A 17,154-nucleotide genomic window follows, 5' to 3' on the forward strand; every position below is an offset into this window, starting at 1 on the left:
AGTGTTGCCAGTTACTTACATTATAGTAGTTGGAAATTCACTAAAATTACATCTTTTGAAATTTCACAATGTTGTTTATTTATTTAGTTTCTATTTTTACCGCAGAAAAGGTCATATTCTCTTTCTGACTGATACATCTTGGGCCATATATGAGTGTATAGCATAACAAGGCCATGTCTTTCAAAGTATACTACAATTGCTCTGACATGTAAAACAAAACACAGTAACAGCAAGCAACCACAAGCTCAGTTTGAGCATGGATAAAGGTATACTCCTGTTGTGATTAAGTTGTCTAGGAATGGATGTGAATTGGAGCAGTGCCCTCTTGGGAATTAGTGACAGATGTTGATCACATATACTACAATGTTTATGCCATGTGCGAAGGGATGATGGATGGGGAATGCCCTATTTTTGGATTTGCTGAGGAACTCTGTGCATTGAAATGTCAAATCAGTCCTTTTCTGCTGCCCAGTTATGACACATACAAGGAAGTAGAACAGTAAAAACTTGGTTTCTGGTTTGATACTATTCTGCAGGGGCTTATGTCCAATGGCACTAAACTAATAAACAAAAAATGGGAAATCAAAATTATTCTTAAAATGTGTGTATCAAAATCAAAAGAAGATACTTTTGATTTATTTATTTACATTTTATTTACAAGGAGCCAGGATAATGATGGCATTTGCAAACATCAGGCACAGTAATATGACAAAAATTGTATTTACCAAATATGGTACATACTGTAATAGTTGCATCCTACTTCTACTTTATACATCTGTTACTTTATGGCTGATATGAACCAGCAGCATATCACAAGCAATGTCTTAGAATTCTTGTATCACGATCATGATATTCACTGTTTGTTCTGTAAATTGTATGATTATTCTTCACAAACAAAATTAGTGAAAAATTGTACTGGCATGGTTTGGTGAGGATCCCCAACTGTTTGAATAAATTTCTGCCACAGTATGTATGTTGCATTCTACCCATAATTCTGATAACTCTCATCTGTGCAATAAGAGCTTTATTTGCACATGACTGGTTTGCCCAGAGCATGATGTCATATGTCATAAGTGAATAGAAATATCTGAGCATGCAGCTTTGATTGTTTCCAGGTCACAAACAAATGAAACTGAGCGAATGGGAAATGCTGCTGAATGCAGTCTGTTACATAGGTCAATGACATGAACTGACCAGTTTAGAGAGTTGTTAATGTATAATCCTAGGAATTTGGGAGGCTCAACTCTCAATATTTCTTTGTCAGCACATTTTATTTGAATATTTTCTAGTTTTCTGTTTGCTGTTTGAAACTGAATTAATTGCTTCTTATTAAACTGAGGGACAGACCATTTGAAGAAATCAATCTAGAGCTTCTTTGAATATAGGGGTTCTAAGGTTCTATAGACTGCAGTTTGGTACTTTCTCTATCATAATGGTCATATCATCTGCAAATAGGTTGAAGTGTGCTTTTGTGTCATACGCCATACGCATGATAAAAATTAGGGAAAGTAAGGGACCAAGCACCAAGCCTTGTGGTACTCTACATTTCGCAGTGTCCCAGTCACTGCAGACAGGTACCATTGCAGCATTATTCAGTACTACCTTCTGCCTTCTGTCATCTAGATACGATTCGAGCAACATCCCTACTTTACCATATAAGCCATTGTGCTCAGCCTTTGTAAGTAGAACTTTGTGATCTACACAGTCAAATGCTAAAGCAGCACAGAAGATTCCAGTTGGTCACATTTTATTGCTTATTGATCCAAGGAGTTGGTTGAAAAGTTAGAAAATGGCATGTTCCGTTGAAATATCCCATTCGGAATCCAGACAGTCTTTTATTGTGTATGCTATGTTTATTAACATGATGCATCATTATGTTGCACATAAGATTCCCTAGGATTTTAGAAAAACTTGTTATCAATGAAACTGGCCAGTAGTTGGAAACTTCAGCTTTAGCACCTTTTTTGAACAGTGGCTTAACAACCACATATTTAAGTCTATTAGGGATAATACCTTGCTTTATAGACTCTTAAATATGTGAGAGAGAACTTAAAGAATAAATCTGCAGCAGGGTGCAAGAGTGAAAGTTTTATTTTTCAGTGGCTATAAGATAAGGTATATGCATCTAACAAATTTTGTTTTGCACAGCTTATTGAAGAAGGTTCATGGCTTCAAGCATAAGTCCTTTAAAACCAATTTGATCCACTGTTTTAAAAAAATGGTTGATGAAGATATTAGCAACTATATCACCTTCATGTACCATGCTTCCATTATCACACACCTCAATACTGTCTGTATCTTATGAAATTTTTTCTGTCTCCCTTTTGACTACCTTCCAAATACAATGAAGTGCCAATGAAACTGGTATATGCATGCGTATTCAAACACAGACATTGTAAACACGCAAAATGTGGTGCTGTGGTCGGCAACGCCTACATAAGACAAAAAGTATCTGGAGTAGTTGTTAGATCGGCTACTGCTGCTACAATGGCAGGTTATCAAGATTTAAGTGAGTTTGCACATGGTTTTATAGTCAGCACATGAGCGATGGGACACATCATCTCCGAGTTACCGCTGAAGTGGGGATCTTTCTGTACGACGATTTCACGAGTGTACTGTGAATATCAGGAATCTGTTAAAACATCAAATCTCCAACATCACTGTGGCATGAACAAGATCCTGCAAGAATGGGACTGCCAATGAGTGGAGAGAATCGTTCAACATGACAGAAGTGCAACCCTTCCGTAAATCGCTGCAGATTTCAATGCTGTGCCATCAAAAACTGTCAACATGCAAATCATTCAATAAAACATCATCAATATGGGCTTTCAGAGCTGAAGGCCCACTTGTGTACTCTTGATAACTGCATGATACAAAGCTTTATGCATTGTCCGGGTCTGTCAACACTGACATTGGACTGTTGATGATTGGAAACATGTTGCCTGGTCGGACAAGTCTCATTTCAAATTGTACCGAGCAGATGGACATGTACGGGTATGGAGACAACCTCATGAATCCATATATCCTGCATGTCAGAAGGAGACTGTTCAAACTGGTGGACACACTGTAATTGTGTGGGGCATGTGCAGTTGGATTGATGTGGGACCCCTGATACGTTTAGATATGACTCTGACAGGTGACATGTATGTAAGCATCCTTCCTAATCACTTGCATCCATTCATGTCCATTGTGCATTCAGACAGTCTTGGGCAATTCCAGCAGGACAATGCAACATCCCACATGTCCAGAACTCCTACAGAGTGGCTCCAGGAACACACTTCCACTGGTCACCAGACTCTCCAGACATGGACATTATTGAGTATATCTGGGATGCCTTGCAATGTGCTGCTCAGAAGAGATCTCCACCAGCTTGTACTCTTACAGATTTATGGACAGCCTTGCAGGATTCATGGTTTCAATTTCATCCAGCACTACTTCAGACATTAGACAAGTTCACACCATGTTGTGTTGCAGCACTTATGTGTGCTGGCAGGGGGCCTTACATGATACTGAGCAGATGTACTAGTTTCTTTGGCATTTGAGTGTAGTTTTTATTTTATTATTTGAGCTGTCAGTTTCAGATTTGATAAACATGCTCTTTGATTTTTTTAAATTATATTCTTTAGGATACTACAGTATAAATTGTAGTGCTACCTATCCTACGATTTTTTTAGAATTTCTGAGTGAAACATAAATCATTATATTTGTTTAACAGGATGTTTTCATTCCCTTAGTGACCCATTGTTGCTTGTAATCACTCAGGTTGGTACTTTTTGAAATTCTCTTGGGAAATACAGCTTCAAAAAGGGTAACAAATTTATTCAGGAACAGGTTAAATTTATCACCGACATTTTTAGCCTCATGTACTATGTTCCACTCTAACTGCTGCAAATGTCTGCTGAAGGTTTCCAGATTTTCATCATTGATTAGTCTGAAAGATCTGTTGAAAAAACAACTCTTGTTCGCAGGGCTTATATAGTGCATTTTTAACAGCTGCCCATCATGGTCAGAAAGGCCATTTAAGATTTGTGTTAGTCAGATTTGCTGCCCTCAGATTAAAACAGCTCATTACATTCTCAAAATCTGTCTTATAATTATTACAATTAATAAAATTTGCATTGAACTATCCATGCATGATTATTTAATTGGTTTTTGAGAACAGGTGAGTTAAAAGTGATTCGAGTTAAAAGTGATTCTACTTGCCTGAGGAATATACTAAGATTTTTGGAGGGAGCTATGTAAACAGTAATCACATAAATAGGCAAGTATTAATATGAAGTTCAGTGCAAGAATTTCAATCAACACAATAATTCATAGGTGATTAAAATTCTTCTGGGTATTATGCCGCGTCATTGCTAAAAATTATCAACAATAATAAACTAAAACCGACGTTTCAGCCAAATTGCAACGCTTTCCTCAGGGCACAACTCATGCCTCAGGTCACGAGTCGTGCCCTGAGGAAGGCCATTGCAATTTGGCCAAAACATCGGTTTTAGTTTATTATTGTTGTTAGTTTTTAGCAATGACGCAGCATAATACCCAGAAGAATTTTAATCACTAATACAATAATTTGTTACATCTATAGACTCGTACGCTATACTGTTTTTAATATACATTATTACTCCACCTTTGTCCATTGCATTTATAGTGCAATAAACTGCTAAGCTGTGCCATTTCAGTTCTTTCCTTCAAATAGTGTCCAGTAAAATATAATATATGGGCATCATTTACTGCACTGCTATTGTGGTGTCACCGCCAGACACCACACTTGCTAGGTGGTAGCCTTTAAATCGGCCGCGGTCCGGTAGTATACGTCGGACCGGCTTGTCGCCACTATCAATGATTGCAGACCAAGCGCCGCCACACGGCAGGTCTAGAGAGACTTCCTAGCACTCGCCCCAGTTGTACAGCCGACTTTGCTAGCGATTGTTCACTGACAAATTACGCTCTCATTTGCCGAGACGATAGTTAGCATAGCCTTCAGCTACGTTATTTGCTACGACCTAGCAAGGCGCCAGTATCCGTACTATTGATATTGTGAATCATGTCCCATAAAGAGCGACGTTCTCCGTTAATGGATTAAAGTTAAGTATTCCACCAGCTACGTCCGTTTTTCTCAATTCTAATTCCCTTGTCATGTTCCACACCTCACGCCAGCCTGCGTGAGCTAAAACGCGTGCGTTTCGGCCTCCTTTAACCATACGATTGGCTCTCCTGCCAACCATAACAGCTATCGTTAATGCAAACAGACAGCTGGTCCACTTTGCTTTTTAGACCCTTTATATTGTAGTGAAAAATACAAAGTTTGTCATTTCGTAAATTGTATTTATTAATTAGTCCATCTCCTCCTTCCTTCTCTCTCATCCATTACTTCCTCCCTTCTCTCTTTCCATTTCCTCCTCATGTCCACCTCGTGCCCGTCTCCCTGTCCATCTCCTCCCTCCTCTCTCTGCTCACCTCCTCTTCTCCCCTTTTAAGTCAATCTACTCTGCATCCCTTGTCTACCCCTCCTCCCCCCACCCCCTCTCTCTGTCCACCTCCCCCCTTTCCTCTCTCCATTCATCTCCTCCTCTCCCCTCTATCTGTCCATATCCTCTTTCCTTTCAGTCCATTTTCCCCTCCCCCTCTCTCTGTCCATTTCCTCCTGTCTGATCGATCTCCTCCTTCTCCTTCTCTCTCTGTCCATCTCCTCCTTCCTCCTCCCACCTCCATGTTAACACCCCCACCCCAGTAGGTGTTTACTGATTATTATCTCCACAATATTTATTTCCAGATAGTAAGTAATATCTGTACCAAGTTTGGTTGAAATCGATCCTGGGGTTTAGGAGGCGCCGTTTACCAGCTGATTTGCCCATGGTCACACATCTCACATATATTTACCACATTTCCTACATATTTGTCCACATATTTCACCTGTTTATCTAGCGAATTTCGCCCTGTAGTTTTTTTCAAACATAGCTCAATGTTTATGACGTCATATTTCCTGACATAATTTTGCAGGTACGTCCCATCGTGTATAAGGATGCTACACTAATGGTGCACCAAAGAAGTAATTTATATACAGTAATGAAATTTCAAGAATATGTTTGAAATAGCTCTGAGCACTATGGACTTAACATTTGAGATCATCAGTCCCCTAGAACGTAGAACTACTTAAACCTAACTAACCTAAGGACATTACACACATCCATGCCCGAGGCAGGATTCGAACCTGCGACCGTAGCGGTCGCGCGATTCCAGACTGAAGCGCCTAGAACCGCTCGGCCACTCTGGCCGGCAGAATATGTTTGTCTAGGTAATATACGTAAGTGATTAAAAGTTGAAGATAACTGGTTAAAATAAGTGCAAGATAAGCCATTGCAAATGTGAAATGCTGGTACATTAATAACTAGTGTAACTGCCAGAAGTCGGCCAGAGTGGCCGAACGGTTCTAGCCGCTACAGTCTGGAATCGCGCGACCGCTACGGTCGCAGGTTCGAATCCTGCCTCGGGCATTTGAGCCATTGAACCATTTTGAACTGACGTCAAATGGCTGTAGTGATGCCAGCGCCCCAAGCAGTTACTTTTCACAGTGCAGTGAAGAGAAGACGAACGACTTTTATGATCAAATCTACGGCGAGACCCTAGATCTGATCATATTTCTTTGACAAAAGGCGAGATTTGAGAAAGTTCCTTTTTACACTATGAAATTTCTTTGACAAAAATAGTTGAGATATCAACATTGACAAAGAAATATGATAATGTAATACAGGCCTATGGGGTCGGCTGCTCGTCGAGTCGCGCGCCCGGCAGGCATCACACCGTTGCGGGCGCGAAACGATATCATCGTGGCCAATTTGCAAGCATTTTTTACTTCGCACAGTATTTACCGACACAGTACTACGCCTCCGGTCTTCTATTAAAATAAGTGATGACTGTAACATCAGCAACAAGATGGTTGCGTAAATATCTACTGTTGCCTGTAATTGTTAAATCAACTTACCGTTATGTGCAAGTGAAACACCTCTGTACCTCACGATACAACGAACATAGTTAATTTTATTAATGGTCATCCTAATAATTAGCGAATTTTTGTAATTATAACCTAAGTATTTAATAAAAGTTTTTATTGATTAACACGGATGTAAGATGGTAATATCGCAATAGAACTGTTCTCATATTGTATGACGTTTATCTTCTCGCCAGGTACACCTATCCCTTGGCAAAGTTTGGCTTCCGATTGTAGCTTAACTGACAGAAATTTTATCAAAAATCAAAAGATGAAATATATTACTTCACAGACCAAACACAAACCTGTGTAATGTGCAAGACCATATCGCTTCGTTCATTAAAAACCTTAGTTTAGGAAATCTGTCTCAATTTCAATCAAATTGAGTGTTTCGATATCCTTCACTATTTCCTAGTAGAAATACGTCTTACTTCGGACAAAAATTCAAGAGTAAATTTAAGGAACATTTTAAGGTATTTGGAAAAGTTTCAAACACTGGTTCCCTGTTCTATCTAGTACAAATGGTTCAAATGGCTCTGAGCTCTATGGGACTTAACATCTGAGGCCATCAGTCCACTAGAACTTAGGACTACTTAAACCTAAGTAACCTAAAGACATCGCACACATCCATGCCCGAGGCAGGATTCGAACCTGCGACCGTAGCGGTCGTGCGGTTCCAGACTGTAGCGCCTAGAACCACTCGTCCGCACTGACCGGCTTTCTACCTAGTAATAAGAACTGGATTCGTGATCGCTTTAGAAACACAACAATTTTGGAATCCACAAGAAGTGAAATTGAAACGAGCAGCTACTCGAAACTTCTAGTGATTGAGTTTCAGAAAATAAATCGTAATAACTGGCAAGTTTCTGGTTGAGCTTAAAGATGAAGTTTCCAAGTCTATCAAATAAAGCGGTAACAAGTTCATTACCTGTCTCATTCACATATCAGTGCGAAATGGCATTTCCTTACCGGCCGGGGTGGCCGAGCGGTTCTGGGCGCTACAGTCTGGAACCGAGAGATCGCTGCCTCGGGCATCGATGTGTGTGATGTCCTTAGGTTAGTTAGGTTTAAGTAGTTCTAAGTTCTAGGGGACTGATGACCTCAGAAGTTAAGTCTCATAGTGCTCAGAGCCATTTGAACCATTTTTTTGGCTTTTCCTTCTTAAAGGTATATAAAAAATAAATCCAGAAACAAACTTCAGAGCGTAAGTAATTTGAAACTATCTTTAGCTACTGTGGTTACTGATTTCAAGGTTATGTCACATGCAAAGCAGGCGATCCTCCTCAACGAATTCCGAGGAAGCGTTGAGCCAGTTAATTCCATAATGGAAACCCTTAGATTAACAGAAAGGTGTACAATACTTTAGTATACCATACGAGACCTACCCATTGTGCAAGAGCTTCATCATCCCTTTTATTGTGGACAGGTGAAATGTAAGGCATTATAAAAGCATTAAGACTACTGAACTATTTACTTTCCGTTCAATTACTTCCACGTTACCGTAAGTAATTTTTTGTGTTGCATCCATCATTTTACATTGCGCGTTATTCTTCTTCGTAAAGGACCAAGAACACCCTGTTCCTAGCATACCAAACCTTCACGATTCTCAAAGGCCGAACGCCGCTTGAATACGACGTCCTATAGTTTGTAAGTGTCTCAGTACCTGCGATCTTAAATGTGTTGTACGTTTCCGTAATAAATGCTTTCACCTGAGCCCATAGCAACTCGACTGGTTTGTAATGACAGTGATATTGGAGGGGGTGTAATATAACGAGCGGTGTCCACGCAGCTTTGCAATTTCGCCTTATTCTGTATGCAAGTTGTGGGCATTGACATAACCAACATTTCTGCTCTGGTATGTGACGAACTATAAGGTGTTCCTTTAGTTGATAACCACACAGTAACGTCTTCCGTTTTGGAATCGGTAGTTGGAGCTTTGCTCACTTGCATTCTGGCGGGAGGCAGGAGGCGATTCCAGCAGCAACTCTCACTATTGGCTGGAGGCCCCTGACGTCACGACGAGGCTGCGTAGCGCAGCACAGCAGTGTAATTAAGGCAAATGCGCCGTACCACAGATGCTGTGGCGTATTACTCGTTCATTATACTTTCGGTTTGGTTCAATACATAGTTGGACGAATAAACAAAAAAGTGGCATGGCAGATGTACTACACATTTGGACAAAATAAATGATAATTAAGCTGAAACATAACACACTTTTGAAGGAGAAGCTGGTGTTCTTGTTTCAGATTTCTATTGTCATTTACCAAATGAAAATACAGTCAATATATGCCTCCACCTTGTGGAACATTTCTTCATGGTTTACAATTCTGCTTATTTATTCAGACACTTAATACTTACAAATATTCATGTTTAATCCAACTTAAACTAACTTTCGCTAAGGACAACACACACACACCCATGCCCGAGGGAGGACTCGAACCTCCGACAGGGGGAGCTGCGAGAAACCGTTTCAAGGCGCCATAGACTACGCGGCTACCCCACGCGGCCAAATATTTTTGTTCTTACCTAAACATGCAGGAGGATCTGCAACGAATTGACTCATGGTGCAGGGAATGGCAATTGAATCTCAACATAGACAAGTGTAATGTCCTACGAATACATAGAAAGAAAGATCCTTTATCATTTAGCTACAATACAGCAGGTCAGCAACTGGAAGCAGTTAATTCCATAAATTATCAGGGAGTAGGCATTAGGAGTGATTTAAAATGGAATGATCATATAAAATTAGTCGTCGGCAAAGCAGATGCCAGACAGAGATTCATTGGAAGAATCCTCAGGTTATGCAGTCCGAAAACAAAGGAATTAGGTTACAGTATAATTGTTTGCCCACTGCTTGAATATTTCTCACCAGTATGGGATCTGCATAACTTAATCATAGCTAACACTTGGTTCAAGAATCATAAAAGAAGGTTGTATACATGGAAGAATCCTGGAGATACTAAAAGGTATCAGATAGATTATATAATGGTAAGACAGAGATTTAGGAATCAGGTTTTAAATTGTAGGACATTTCCAGGGGCAGATGTGGACTCTGACCACAATCTATTGGTTATGACCTGTAGGTTAAAACTGAAGAAACTGCAAAAAGGTGGGAATTTAAGGACATGGGATCTGGATAAGCTGAACGAACCAGAGGTTGTACAGAGTTTCAAGGAGAGCATAAGGGAACAATTGACAGCAATGGGAGAAAGAAACACAGTAGAAGAAGAATGGGTAGCTCTGAGGGATGAAGTAGTGAAGGCAGCAGAGGATAAAGTAGGTAAAAAGATGAGGGCTGCTAGAAATCCTTGGGTAACAGAAGAAATATTAAATTTAATTGATGAAAGAAGAAAATATAAAAATGCAGTAAATGAAGCAGGCAAAAAGGAATACAAACGTCTCAAAAATGAGATCGACAGGAAGTGCAAAATGGCTAAGCAGGGATGGCTAGAGGACAAATGTAAGGATGTAGAAGCTTATCTCTCTAGGGGTAAGATAGATACTGCCAACAGGAAAATTAAAGAGACCTTTGGAGAGAAGAGAGCCACGTGTATGAATATCAAGAGCTCAGATGGCAACCCAGTTCTAAGCAAAGAAGGGAAGGCAGAAAGGTGGAAGGAGTATATAGAAGGTTTATACAAGAGCGATGTATTTGAGGACAATATTATGGAAATGAAAGAGGATGTAGATGAAGACGAAATGGGAGGTAAGATACTGCGTGAAGAGTTTGACAGAGCACTGAAAGACCTGAGTCGAAACAAGGCTCCCAAAGTAGACAAATTCCATTAGAACTACTGACGGCCTTGGGAGAGCCAGTCATGACAAAACTCTACCAGCTGGTGAGCAAGATGTATGAGACAGGCGAAATACCCTCAGATTTCAAGAAGAATATAATAATTCCAATCCCAAAGAAAGCAGGTGCTGACAGATGTGAAAATTACCGAACTATCAGTTTAAAAAGTCACAGCTGCAAAATACTAACGCGAATTCTTTACAGACGAATGGAAAAATTGGCAGATGCGGACCTCGGGAGGATCAGTTTGGAGTCCGTAGAAATGTTGGAACACGTGAGGCAATACTGACCTTACGACTTACCTTAGAAGAAAGATTAAGAAAAGGCAAACCTACGTTTCTAGCATTTGTAGACTTAGAGAAAGCTTTTGACATTGTTGACTGGAATACTTTCTTTCAAATTCTGAAGGTGGCAGGGGTAAAATACAGGGAGCGAAAGGCTATTTACAATTTGTACAGAAGCCAGATGGCAGTTATTAGAGTCGAGGGGCATGAAAGGGAAGCAGTGGTTGGGAAAGGAGTGAGACAGGGTTGTAGCCTCTTCCCGATGTTATTCAATCTGTATATTGAGCAAGCAGTAAAGGAAACAAAAGAAAAATTTGGAGTAGGTATTAAAATTCATGGAGAAGAAGTAAAAACTTTGAGGTTCGCCGATGACGTTGTAATTCTGTCAGAGACGGCAAAGGACTTGGAAGAGCAGTTGAACGGAATGGACAGTGTCTTGAAAAGAGGATATAAGATGAACATCAACAAAAGCAAAACGAGGATAATGGAATGTAGTCAAATTAAATCGGGTGATGCTGAGGTAATTAGATTAGGAAATGAGACACTTAAAGTAGTAAAGGAGTTTTGCTATTTAGGAAGTAAAATAACTGATGATGGTCGAAGTAGAGAGGATATAAAATGTAGACTGGCAATGGCAAGGAAAGTGTTTCTGAAGAAGAGAAATTTGTTAACATCGATTATAGATTTAAGTGTCAGGAAGTCGTTTCTGAAAGTATTCGTATGAAGTGTAGCCATGTATGGAAGTGAAACGTGGACGATAAATAGTTTAAACAAGAAGAGAATAGAAGCTTTAGAAATGTGGTGCTACAGAAGAATGCTGAAGATAAGATTGGTAGATCACGTAACTAATGAGGAGGTATTGAATAGTATTGGGGAGAAGAGAAGTTTGTGGCACAAGTTGACCAGAAGAAGGGATCGGTTGGTAGGACATGTTTTGAGGCATCAAGGGATCACAAATTTAGCATTGGAGGGCAGCGTGGAGGGTAAAAATCGTAGAGGGAGACCAAGAGATGAATACACTAAGCAGATTCAGAAGGATGTAGATTGCAGTAGGTACTGGGAGATGAAGAAGCTTGCACAGGGTAGAGTAGCATGGAGAGCTGCATCAAACCAGTCTCAGGACTGAAGACAACAACAACAACAACAACAACAACAACAGTGTGGGATCCGTGCCAGATAGGGTTGATAGAAGAGATAGAGAAGATCCAACGGAGAGCAGCAGACTTCGTTACAGGATCATTTGGTAATCTCGAAAGCGTTATGGAGATGATAGATAAACTCCAGCGGAACACTCTGCAAGAGAGACGCTCAGTAGCTCGGTACGGACTTTTGTTGAAGTTTCGAGAAAATACCTTCACCGAGGTGTCAAACAGTATATTGCTCCCTCCTACGTATATCTCGCGAAGGCACCATGAGGATAAACTCAGAGAGATTAGAGCTCACACAGAGGCATACCGACAATCTTTCTTTCCACGAACAATACGAGACTGGAATAGAAGAGAGAACCGATAGAAGTACTCAAGGTACCCACCGCCACACACCGTCAGGTGGCCTGCAGAGTATGGATGTAGATGTAGAAGTAAAGAACAATAACTGTCATGAACCTCAGGAAACTTTTGTTTCAGTATGGAGTGCAGAGACTTTACGAGATTTTCCTCTTTTTTTTTTGTTTGCGCACTCCAATTCCACATAAAGCAGCAAATTATTCTTCAGGCAGCAACACTTGCTGGCATTTGAAAGCACAGACCACCACGAGATATAATTGATACAAGGCTTCATTACGCTCTCCAATTTTCCTGTTTGCTGCTGGAAAACCTAATGATCTATCAATAGGCACTTACATGCGGTATAGCCTGCAGTGTATTTCACCGCACGTAGAAGACCATCCGAGATTAGAGTCATCAAACACTGTTATGAAATCTTTCAATAAATTTACTTCGACATTCACAGCTTCTGGGATTTCCCGTACTGGCGAGTCATAAACATTTACACAGAGCTCACTGGTAACGAAACTTGGGGACGCAGAAGAATTCAATCGGAAGTTGTACTATATATTCTATATTTACGAAATATGTTTTATCTACATCTGCATCTACACTCTGCAAACCATCGCGAAGTGCATGGCAGAGGGTACGTCCCATTGAACCATTATTAGTGTTTCTTTTCGTTACCTGCACGTATGGAGCGCGGGAACAATGGTTGTTTGAATGCCTCCGTGCGAGGAGTAATTATTCTAATTTTGTCCTCACAATCCCTGTGGGAGCTATACGTAGGGGGTTGTAATATATTCCTAGAGGCATCATTTAAAGCCTGTTCTTGAAACTTTGCTAATAGACTTTCTCGCGATAGTACACGTCTATCTTCAAGAGTCTTCCAGTTCAGTTCCTTCAGTATCTCTGTGACCCTGTTCCATGGATCAAATAAACCTGTGAACATTTGCACTGCCCTTCTCTGTCTACGTTCAATATCCCCTGCTAGTCCTATTTGGTACGGGTCTCACACACTTGAGGAATATTCTAGAACTGGTCGCACGAGTGATGTGTAAGCAATTTCCTTTGTAGACTAACTGCCCTTCCTCAGAATTCTACGAGTAAAACGAAGAAATCAACTGCTTTACGCACGACTGAGCCTATGTGATCATACCTCTATCTGTAATCGACACACAGTTCCTTCAAAACTTCAATAATTTTTCCACCCGTATCACAAGTCACAGCTGCTACATATATTCACGATTCCTCAAGTACCTTAATGATGCTCTGAAGCAAACTACTAGTCATAATTATGTCGAAATCATGAGCTGGTTGCTTCCACTTCCTACACAATCCACGGATCATGCAGACTTAAACACTGGAATGTGGATCGATACTATGTCTTCCGACTAGGCGTAACATATGTGACCATCAATATTCATTTCCATGAATGTTAAAGGTGCTAGTCCCTCTTGGGTTGTATAAGTGTTCGACTTTGTCTTGAATCAATATAGAATACCTTCGAGAAAACACGGTTTGTATTTAACTTCCTTTGCCATTTCTGAAGTGTTGCCCTGCAAGGCCAAGTCATTTTTCGCTTTCGCAAATTAGCATATGCTCTTGCGATAGAGCTCTTAAAGTCAATGCATAGGCAACGTCCTCTGAATTCCACTTTACCCTTTTCGTTTAACAGACATCGTATTTGCACGGGTTAAACATTTTGAGTAATCATTTCTAACACTTTTGTGTAATTTGTTTTTTTCTTTCGTCTCAGATGATCTTTTTATCCACTTTAACGAAAGAGAAAAACATTTGTTTTACTTCGTAACGCTAGATCGTATTTTTTCAGTGCTGCTGTTTTCCGTGCATTTAGTTTTTTTAACACTTCAGTTTCGGCTCTCAGCTCATTAATTTCTAAATTCTTATTCACTGTTTCACTGAGCTCATGAACAGGATCTGTAGCTGTGGTCTGGTCGATTTTCTTTTTCTTGGATGACAGTTTCTAAAGTCGTCAAAGCTAATTTTTGCAAATTTCTTGCTTCGCAGTTCTCTAAGGAATGAATCTACTTTTACTGTCCGTGAAAATTGTTTACCAAGTACTCTTCAACTACATTAATTTCTCATTATTGATCAGATAAATAATAGACAAGAGCGATAAAATATCAGTCACATCGCTCGGGACACTATGAGGGTAAAATAATCAGTCAGCAAGGAACATTATGACTGACGTAAGCGCGGCCGCGGTGGTCTCGCGGTTCTAGGCGCGCAGTCCGGAGCCGTGCGACTGCTACGGTCGCAGGTTCGAATCCTGCCTCGGGCATGGATGTGTGTGATGTCCTTAGGTTTAAGTAGTTCTATGTTCTAGGGGACTGATGACCACAGCAGTTGAGTCCCATAGTGCTCAGAGCCATTTGAACCATTTTTTTGACTGACGTAAACAGTATGCTTTACGAACAACGCACGACCCTCACAGAACGGACACAGGAATGTCACTGAGGCGCAGTTGGCTGTGAGTCAAGTTGTGCACTTTAGCAAGTTTCCGCGCATTTGACCTTGACCTGCCTCCATAGCAGCTTTTCACTCTAATAATCATTTTATCGATTCTCTGTCAACATTCCAAAGACGTGTACGTAAATACCGAACCGAACAATTACCACACAAACTAAGTGCAAACTGCGGACAACCCATCCACATTAACTACCAATAACTGTTGGAAAAGAAATTCTACACATATATAATAAACGTGGAATTCCTGTCCCTGGATGGAAAGTTAGAGAAATATACTTTTTTTTTAGAAAGCAAACAAAAAATTTAGAGGAACCACACACGTACGACCTACCTTCGTAGCTTGCTTACGAAAGTATACCACGCTGTGAAGTTGTCTGCGGGGTCCTAATCGCCTACGTAATTCTCTGGACTCAACAGGCATGTTCCAGAATACAAAGAGACCACAGTAGCCGGGGGATACCTTGTACACCCACACACTGCTTACACCTACGATCGCCGGAAGCAGTGGCTTGTTAAAAGGCCGCCAGTAAAAGACGTACTGAGGCAGAGCAGTGTTAAAGAAACTCTAATAACACTTATTAAATATCTATCCGAAATTAACATTCTCCTGGTAGCTGGAAACGTTTCTTTTCTCTGTTTTTACTTCGTTAACACTAGCTGATAATAATAACCTCGCTGATTTAAAGCTTATGTTACCTCGCAGTCTGCAGGATTGCTAACGTCCTTCTGTAATCTGTACTTTGAAAACTGTTTGGTGACAGTAAACATTTTGTTGCTCGCGGAAATCTGAAAATGCTGTAACAAACTGCTTAGGCACTGATGACTAACTCTGCAGAAGGTTTTCTGTAAATCAACCACGTAATCCTACCTCATAAAGATTTGTTACCGGTAGGTTCGATCAAGATGCGAGTATCACGGAGCTTCTTCGTGAACTCAAATTGGAATCCACGTAGGAAAGACGACTTTCTTTTTGCGAAAATACTAACGAGAAAATTTAGAAGATTGGCATTTGTAGGTAACTACAGATCCACCCTACTACCGCGAATGCACGTTTCACGTAAGGACCACAAAGATAAGAGAAATTAGGGCTCGTATACAGGTATATACACACGTATTTTTTTCCATCGCTCTACTTGTGAGTGGTACAAACTACACTCCACAATGCACCATACGATGTCTTGCAGATTACATATCAAGTAGATGTGCTCTAAGTCATAACTGGAAGAGACATTATGATCATGTGAACAACTTATAAGCTTAAAGCGATCTAGAGTTCAGACTAGCAGTACCGCCTTGCACTTATCGCGAATCTCTCGCCCAGCGACTGGGAAAAAGCGCAGGTGACTCCTGTATATACTTTACTTAACATGTGGCAAGGGCCTTATCGACCATACGCCTGCTCTATGAGCCTCTTCCACTTCTCCCTGTCCAGTGTGCTGTTTGTCCAGTTGCTGTTGCTGTTCATCCTAGTTGTGTCCTCCCTCGTCCTCTCGTTCCATCTATTGTTCTGCTGAGTGCCATTCTAGGTAGTTGTTCTCTGTCATTCTTGCTATATGGCCTGCCCAATTCAACCTTCTCCTCTTGAGCACTTCGGCGATGTTACGGTGTTTGTGCAGTCCTCTTAATTCTTCATTTCTTCTTATTCTCCATTCCATGTTATTTTCGTCGTATACAGGTCAAAAATTTTTTCTTAGTACTTTTCTTTCGAATATTAACAGTTTTTCTTCATCTTTCTTTCTAAATATTAATGTTTCACATTCCCATACCATTACAGGTATAATGTTCGATTGACATAAACGGATTTTGAAGTTACTGCTAAGTGATCTTTTCCTAGAATTTTGATTAAACTAAAAAGTGTCTTGTTTGCTATTGATAAACGGGCATCTATTTCTATATCTGTTCTGTTGTTATTACTAAAAAGACTTCCTAGGTACTTGAAGTGGTCAAAAGTCTTGAAACTGAATCCATCTACAGTCTGAGGTGCATCTTATCTGGATTTCTTACTTATGGGCAGGTATTCTGTCTTTTCTTCATTAACATGTAATCCTGTTTTCTCAGCAATTTTGTAGTAATTTTGCATCATTCCGATTAAATCTCTTTTGGAAGTACTTA

General features: G+C 40.3%; 1 protein-coding gene across 1 annotated transcript in view; it reads right to left on the reverse strand.

The window, feature by feature from the left end:
* Positions 1-17,154, reverse strand: part of LOC126297840 (cuticlin-5) — a 260,742-nt gene that overhangs the window by 49,012 nt on the left and 194,576 nt on the right. The gene's annotated exons all lie outside the window — the stretch shown is intronic.

This window comes from Schistocerca gregaria, chromosome X (assembly GCF_023897955.1).
Source record: "Schistocerca gregaria isolate iqSchGreg1 chromosome X, iqSchGreg1.2, whole genome shotgun sequence".
Taxonomy (NCBI): Eukaryota; Metazoa; Arthropoda; class Insecta; order Orthoptera; family Acrididae; genus Schistocerca; species Schistocerca gregaria.